Raw genomic sequence first — 8,988 nt, 5'->3', positions numbered from 1 at the left:
GACTTTAGCTGGTAACAGAACAAAGATTTGTAACAAAACAATTCACAAAAGAACAAATATTAATAAATATGTAAAAATATTTCAATTTTACTAGTTATCAAAGAGAAGCAGATTAAAAGAAGCATGGTATTTCTTTCACTAAATTAAACTTAACCACCCCCCCAAATTAAAATGCAAATTTCTAAATCAGGAGCTGATGATATTGGCACCTGTATTCATGGTGGGTAGTATCATAAATAGATGTAATCAATTAGGAAAATAATCAAGAGTCCTAAAAATGTTCATGTCCTTTGACCTAATACATCTCTTTTAGAGAATGGATCCAGAGCAGAGCAGCAGAAGCATGAAACCATTGCCAAAGTCCAGGGTTCCATCCTGACATGGCCTCCCTGTATGGGGCCTTCCCAGGCCATATTCCTATGTCTGTGCTTTTCAGTACAGTAGCCATTAGCCACATGTGGTTACTGAGCACTCGAAATGTTGCTAGTCCAAACTGAGATGTGCTGTAAGTGTAAAATATACACCAAAAAAAAAAAAAAGAGAGAAAAATAGATCACTAATAATCTTTATATTGATTATATATTGAAATGATAATGTCTGGATATTTGGCTTAAATAAACTATACTATTAAAATTAATTTCTTATCTTTACTTTCTTTTACTTTCTTAATACGGCTAAGAGAAAATGTTAAACTACCTATGTGGCTCACATGCTATTTCTTTTAGACAGCACTGTCCTAGTATTTCTGTAACATAATGTGACCAGCATCTTAGGTAATCAGCTCTATTTCTAATCAACATGGTTCTCTGTAGCTAGTGCTGTGGCAAGGCTGACTTGTTTTCTAGAAAAAGGAAGAGGAAGGATAAATGTATGACCCGGCAGAGGAAAGGGCCTCTGCCATAATTTTTCCCCCAATGCCCTTGCTCCCGTGCCTGAAATTCTCCATTGAGCCACAATGTTGGGTTGGGTTGTTGAAATGGAAGGAAGCCACCTGGCAGTGACTGCTTCCCCAGACTTATATCCCTCTGTCTCCCACATCCCTCCACTTGGGTCCATCCATGATGTCACCAGAAAGATCTACAAAGATAAAAAGGTCATATCACGCCCCTGCTAAACATCCTCCAGCTACTTCCCTTGTGACTTAGAATAAAATCTGCATGCCTACCTTGGCCCCAAAACCAAAGGACATGGCCTTGCTTCCGTCTCTGGCCTCTTCCTTCTCCTTTCTCTCCCTAGGCTACAGCCACACCAGCCTCATTTCACTTTGTCAACCTGACTGACTCCTTTCCCTCTTTAAGTCTCCTGAATGTACCATTCCCAACCTCAGGAAGCCTCTCTAGTCCCTTTCTAGCACATCAGTGTATTTTATTTCCTTTATCATACTTACAACTTCCTGAAATTATTCTTATTGTGTTTCCTTTGTTACCACCTGTCTTTCCTTCACAAGGTAATAAACTCCATGAGAAGAGGGATCCTGTCTATCCTGTTCACTGCAGCATCCCCCATCTTAGAACAGCATCTGGCGCATAGGAGGGGCTCCACAAATATTTGTTGAACAAGCCTATGAATGAATGTCAAATTACTCCACCTACTCTTTCCCAAATGTGCATTGATTTCTCTTGTCTCAAAGGAAATCTCGCCTCAAAGTATCTTTGATTTTGCTATGTCTTCCTACCTAAGGTCTTTATTCCTCATCTAAAATGACTTACTTTCCACTTCAAGCAAAAACTATCCAACTCAAAAGCGTTTGATGAGGGACTTCCCCAGTGGTCCAGTGGTAAAGAATCCACCTTCCAATGCAGGGGACGTGGGTTCAATCCCTGGTCGGGGAACTAAGATCCCACATGCCGGGGGCAACTAAGCCCATGCGTCACAACTACTGAGCTAGCATGCTGCAAACTACACAGCCTAGGCGCCCTGGAGCCCACACACCACAGCTAGAGAGAAGCCTGCGCCACAACGAAAATAAAAGATCCCGCATGCCTCAATGAAGATCCCACATGCCGCAACTAAGACCCGATGCAGCCAAAAAAATAAATAAATAAAATAAATAGATATTTTTTAAAAAGCATTTGATGATAAGGAGGGTATTTTTTGTTTGTTTTTTTAATCTCACATAATAAGAAGTCCAGAAGTGGCACAATTCCAAGGTTGGGTAACTCAGTGACTCAACGATGTCCTCAAAGAACCATGCTTTTTCCAACCTTTTTCCTCTGCCACCCTCAAAATGTGGCTGTTGACCTCATCTTCCCCCTTTATGTTTGCAAGATGACAATGGCAGCTTGAGTACCATGTCCTTACACGACAGCATCTCAAATCCAGGGCATCTCAGACTCAGAAAGTTTCCCAGAAGTCCCTTCTTCAGAGTTCCCTTTTACGTTCCATTGCCCAGAATTGTAGGGCATGCCCATTCCTAAACCAGCCCATTTCTAAACCAGTTACTGGCAAGAGCAAGGAATTTCCATGATTGGCTTAAAGAATCAAGATCTGCCTCTCTTGGACTGGGTGAGTCCCTTGTCTCCTGTAGTAGAGGTACTAAAATTTAACAAAGGAGTGGGTTTGGGGTGGTGTGATGGGGTCTAGGAAGAAAAAATGGTCTCAGAATAAGCCACTGAGAATTTCCACAAGCCACAAAACCCTACTAGTTTATTCAAGTGCAACTCAAATCTTAGGTCTTTCATTAATCTTACTCTGATTAGCTGAGCCAGAAGCAGCCACTCTTTCCTATGAATGTAAAACCTTCATTTCAGGTAAAAAATTTTGGTGTCATTCCTAATTTCTCTGTTTATAACCCCATACCTTAGCTATTTTGTCTACCTTCAAAATATATTCAGAATTAAACCTCATATCACCAACCTCAGTCCTATCACTTCGGTCCAAGCCATCATCATTTCACCCCTGGATTATTATAGTAGCCTCCTGACTGGCCTCAGGCTTCTCCTCTTGCACCCCTAAATCTACCCTCACACAGAATGATCCTTTCAATGTATAACTCAGATCATGTCACTGCTCTGCTCAAAACTCTCTAATGGCTTCAGAATAAAATCCAAAATTCTTCCCACAGCCTCCAGAACATTGGTGATCTACACTTGTCCCTTCTCTAACCTTATATCTTGCCCATCCCCTCTCACTCACTGCCCTCCAGCCACACTGGCCTACTTGTCCTTCTTAGAACCCACCAAGCACACTCCCGCCTCAGGGCCTTTGCACTTGCTATTCAGCTTGCTTGGAAAATTCTTCCAGATATTCTGATGTCTTGCTCTCCCTCTTTCTTCAAGTTTTGACTCAAATGGCACCTTATCTGGGAGGCATTCTCTGACCTCCTATCTAAAAAAATTCACCTTACTCTGCTTCATTCTCCCTCAGAGCACTTGTCACAAGTTGATGTATTATATATTTATTTGTTAACACTGTCTTGTCTCATTAGAATCTAAGATCCATGAAGCCAGGGGTTTTTTCACTGGTTTAGCATGTAACATAGCATATAACAAGCACTCAATATATATTTATTGAATAATTGCATAATCCTTTAAGCTTTGTTATCTGTTTGATTCACTTGACATGGTCCAAAGCTATTACCTTTGCATGTGCATGTCCTGTCTCTTCAAGCTTCTTAAGGGCCAGAGCTGAGTCTTAAAGCACAATGTCTGGTATAAAGAGGGCATTCCAAAGTTTATGCTGTTGACAGATTTGGAGAAAAAATATATTAGGATAATGAGAGTTACCATTTTTCTAACCTGGTCTTGGCAGGATGATGAGAAGATGAAGTACGGGATAGGACAGCACATTTAAGAGAGGGCTTGGGGTTTGCCCTTAGAATAGGGTCCAGATTAAGTCCTTGAGGAAGAGGAGAGAAGCATCTCTCTGAAACTGAAAGGAAAATACAGGAACACATTTCCTCCTCCACAGTGTCCCCTGGAACTGGTCTTTCCAAGTTTGTTCACATTCTAACAGTACAGGTGTATGTTAGAGATATTGTGGGTTCAGTTCCAGACCACTGCAATAAAGCAAGGCACAAATGTTTTGGTTTCCCAGTACATATAAAAGTTATATTTACACCATACTGCAGTCTAATAAGTGTGCAATAGCATTATATCTAAAAAATCAATGTACATACTTTAATTAAAAAACACTTTATTGCTAAAAAATACTAACCATCATCTGAACCTTCAGTGAGTTGTAATCGTTTTGCGGGTGAAGGATCTTGACTCGATGTTGATGGCCACTGACTGATCAGAGTGGTGGTCGCTGAAGCTTGGGGTGGATGTGGCTATTTCCTAAAATAAGACAACAATGAAGTCTGCCACATAGATTGGCTCTTTCTTTAATGAGCAATTTCTCTGTAGCATGCAATGCTGCTTGGTAGCATTGAACCAACAGTAGAAATTCTTTCAAAATTAGTCAATCCTCTCAAAACCTGCCTCTGCTTTATGAGCTAAGTTTATGTAATATTCTAAATCCTTTGTTATCATTTCTACAATCTTCACAGCATCTTCACCAGGAGTAGATTCCATCTCAAGAAACCACTTTCTTTTCTCATCAATAAGAAGCAACTCATCTGTTCAAGTTTTATCATGAGATATAGCAGCAATTCAGTCACATCTTCAGGCTCCACTTCTAATTCTAGTTCTCTTGCTATTTCCACCACATCTGCAGGGACTTCCTCCACTGAAGTCCTGAACTGCTCAAAGGCATCCATGAGGGTTGGAATCAATTTCTTCCAAACTCCTGTTAATGTTGGTATTTTGACCTCTTCCCATGAATCATGAATCTTGTTAATGGCCTCTAGAAAGGTGAATCATTTATGGTAGGTTTTCAATTTACTTTGCCCAGATCCATCAGAGGAATCACTGTCTATGGCAGCTGTAGCCTTATGAAATTTATTTCTTAAATAGTAAGACTTGAAAATCAAAATGACTCCTTGATCCATGGGCTGCACAATGGATGTTGTGTTAGGAGGCATGAAAACAACGTTCGTCTCATTGTACATCTCCATCAGAGCTCTTGGGTGACCAGGTATATTGTCAATAAGTGGTAATGTTTTGAAAAGAATCTTTTCTCTAAGCAATAGATCTCAACAGTGGGCTTAAAATATCCAGTAAACCATGTTACAAACAGACATGCTGTCATCCAGGCTTTTTTGTTCTTACAGAGCACAGGCAGAGTAGATTTAGCATAATTCTTAAGGGCCCTAAGATTTTTGGAATGTTAAATGAGAACTGGCTTCAGCTGAAAGTCACCAGCTGCATTAGCCCCTCACAAGAGAGTCGGCCTGTCCTTTGAAGCTTTGAAACCAGGCATTGACTTCTCCTCTTCAGCTACAAAGTCCTAGGTGGCATCTTCTTCCAGGACAAGGCTGTCTTGTCTACACTGAAAATCTGTGTTTAGTGTAGCCACATTTATTAATGATCTGAGCTAGATCTCCTGGATAATTTGCTGCAGCTTCTACAACAGCACGTACTGCTTCACTTTGTACTTTTGTGTTATGGTGACGGCTTCTTTACTTAAACTTCATGAAACAACCTCTGCTAGCTTCACACTTTTCTTCTGCAGCTTCCTTTTCTCAGCCTTCCTAGAATTGAAGAGAGTTAGGGCCTTGCTCTGGATTAGGCTTTGGCTTAAGGGAATGTTGTGGCTGGTCTGATCTTCTATCCAGACCACTAAAACTTTCTCCATATCAGGAATAAGGCTGTTTTGCTTTCTTATCATTCATGTGTTTACTGGAGTAGCACTTTTCATTTCCTGCAAGAACTTTTCCTTTGCACTCACACCTCAGCTGACTGTTGGGCGCAAGAGGGCTAGCTTTCAGCCTATCTCGGCTTTCAACATGCCTTCCTCACTAAGCTTAATCATTTCCAGCTTTGATTTAAATTGAGAGACGTAGGACTCCTCCTTTCACCTGAACACTTAGATGCCATTGTAGGGTTATTGACTGGCCCAATTTCAATACTGTTGTGTCTCAGGGAATAGGGAAGCCCGAGGAGACGGAGAGAGATGGGGAATGTCTGGTTGGTGGAGAAGTCAGAACACACACAACATTTATTGATTAAGTTCACCATCTTACATGGGCACAGTTCATAGCACCACAAAACCACTACAATAGTAACATCAAAGATCACAGATCACCAAAACAACTATAATAATAATGAAAATGTTGAAATATTGTGAGAATTACCATAATGTGACACAGAAACACGAAGTGAGCAAGTGCTGTTGGGAAAATGGCATCGATAGACCTGCTGGATATGGGGTTGCCACAAACCTTCAATTTGTAAAAAAAAAAAAAGCAATATCTTGGAAGTGAAATAAAGCAAAGTGCAGTAAAATAAGGTATGCAACTGAATAGGGCCTCACTCCGGCAAAGGTCTACTTAAGAGAAGCTAAACAGAAGAGAGCAAAGCCACAAGTGGTTTAAGGTCACATGGAGTCACTGCTCAAATTTAGGAAGGAAATTCAGACTTACTCCAGGTCCCACCCCCAACCTCCCCCCGCCACCCAGTACTCCAACCTCCCAAGTACACTGGGGAGGTCCCAAGAGGGGCGTTGGAGCTCCGGGAGAGCAGGTCCTGTTAGCCCAGCTCTCACTTCTGCCCACGGCTCTCACCCTAATTCTAGCAGCAGGGCCATTTACCAGGCTCCAGGGAACCAGGCCACTTTCAATTGTCAATAGCATTACACTTGCCAGAGGAGAAAGGGACAAAGGAGGAGACTGAAGACAGTGCTTTAAACAGAAGAAGAAAACGATATCATTGGCTGTGCCCTAAGCCAAAAAAGCAAATGCCAGGAATAACTGTGAGCGTTGTGTGAAGCCAAGTCTGCGCAGACAGGACCCGGGTGGAGGAGGAGGCAGGGCCTGAGGTGGTCTGAGGACGCAGAGCTAGCGCCCCAGGGGCAGGGCAGGAGGAGAGGGACATATCGTAAGCAACCTTAAAAGACTCATTTTAGCATTCCGCAGGAAATGAGAAGCAGATGGGTTGGTGTGGAACTTGTTTACGTGTTATTGGTCTCCGCGAAGCTTCCAGGGCAGAGTTAGGATTGGAAAAAAGGGGTATTTTAGGCAAATATTGACATGGTCTCCATTCTGAGAAAGTGGGGCCTCTCTTAATTGGATCATCTTCCCCTTGAGATACAGGCATTTAGGCTGAAGGACCCTCATTGCCCCATACTAGGACAGGCCTGGCTAGGGCAGTACTGACCCGCTTGCACCTTCTTAAGGGAACTGAGTTAATACATCTTCTCTCTTGCTTTTTGTCCCTACTGGACAAAGAAGCAGAAACAGAGACCTGGACATGCGGAGGATAATGAAATGGTTCACATCAAAGGTCCTGAGGTTTGCAGAAGGCTTATTAGAACACAGATTACTGGGTCCCACCACCAGAGTTTCTACTTAGTAGAGCTAGGGTGGGGCCCAATGGCCACACATTGGATCACCTGGAGATTAAAATATACTGATGGCTGGGCCCTATTCCCCAAGATTCTGATATTAACTGATCTAGGATATGACTTGGGTGTTGTCTAAAGCTCTCTCTGTATTTCTAAGTTACAACCAAGGTCAAGATTCATAGACCTATTTCTCTTTGACCTGCCATCGTCATTACATCCGTGGCTTAATTTCAACCTACCTTCAAAATATGGCCTCCAGATGGTTAGGACGACAGGAGACCATGGGATCCAAATCTGGCATAAACCGAGATTTGGGAAAAGAGGCTAAAAAAAAAATCACTTTCTGAGACACAAACTATTAAAAATCTATGCAAATGCAGGCAATTACTCTCTTATGTAATCTGTCCAGGAAATAGAGCTCCTGAAAGATGTTTTGTTAAGTAAGTTGCTGCCAAGAGGCAGAGAAAGTAATCGTCTTTAATGCTTATCAAGCACTTACTACGTGCCATGCAGTCTTCCCAGTGCTTTCATTCTAAACTCATTTAATTCCCACAGTAACACGAAGGTAGGGGGTATCACCATCCCCAATTTAACAAATGAGGAAACTGAGGCCCTGGGAGGTGAAGTAATTTGTCCCAAATCACACAGTTAACAAGTGACAGAGCCAGCTCTCAAACTTTGGTGTGCGTCTGAATTACCTACAGAGACAGTTCAAAATACGACGACCAGGCCCCATCGCAGATCAATTGGATCAGGATCTCCTGCACTGGGTCTTTATCAAAATTGTTTTTAACAAACTCCTGGAGAGTCAGTGGTTCACCAAGGTAAAGAGACCATTGTTAGGATTTTAAATGAAGGCTTTGAAATTAGATTACCCTAAGTTCAATTCTTTCCCCATCACTTATAACTGGAATCTTTGAACAAGTACCTATCCTCTCCTCGACCTTTCCCTTCTTCATCTGGAAATGAGAATGATAATAGTTTGGGGGGTTGTTCTGAGGATTATGTGGGTCTAAGGCACAGAGTGCAGTGACAGGTCCACTGCCAGTGCAGCAGAAGGACACTGTGAGACATTAACTAGGTCTTCCTTGCACCCATCAACACTGCACACTTCACTGTCCTCTCCCACTGTGTCATCCAAGGCATGCCCTGGGCTAGGGAAAAGTGATGCTGCTACAGCTGGAATGGCAAGAAAGTTAGTGCTTAGCTTTTGATATTCAAATTAGAGTACTGAACACAAGACCTAGACTTGGGAGAAAGGACTTTCTGAGCTTTCAACAACTATTTGAGCCTAACCAGTAGACAAATAGGACTGATCCAAAAGAACCGCCCAAGATAACCAGCCCTCAGGCAGTCCAGTAGGGTTACCTGGACAGTAGGGATGCGTGGTCTCCAAGAGAGGCCCCAGCCCCCTGTCCTCTTCCCAGGGTGAATCCCCTCAGAAGAGAGGGAAATGTGGTTGGGGGTAGAACACCAGATGAGCTTTGAGGAAACTGAGAATGGAGGAGGCTTGTGTCTACTTCCTATCTAGGGAGGGCAGCTGACTCCACAGATGTGCTTATGCCACATTGATATGGGGTCAACAGAGAAGAAATGGCTTTACAG

The sequence above is a fragment of the Globicephala melas genome, chromosome 2, assembly GCF_963455315.2.
Source record: "Globicephala melas chromosome 2, mGloMel1.2, whole genome shotgun sequence".
NCBI classification, from domain to species: Eukaryota; Metazoa; Chordata; class Mammalia; order Artiodactyla; family Delphinidae; genus Globicephala; species Globicephala melas.
The sequence above is the reverse complement of the archived record's forward strand: the minus strand, read 5'-3'. Positions refer to the sequence as shown.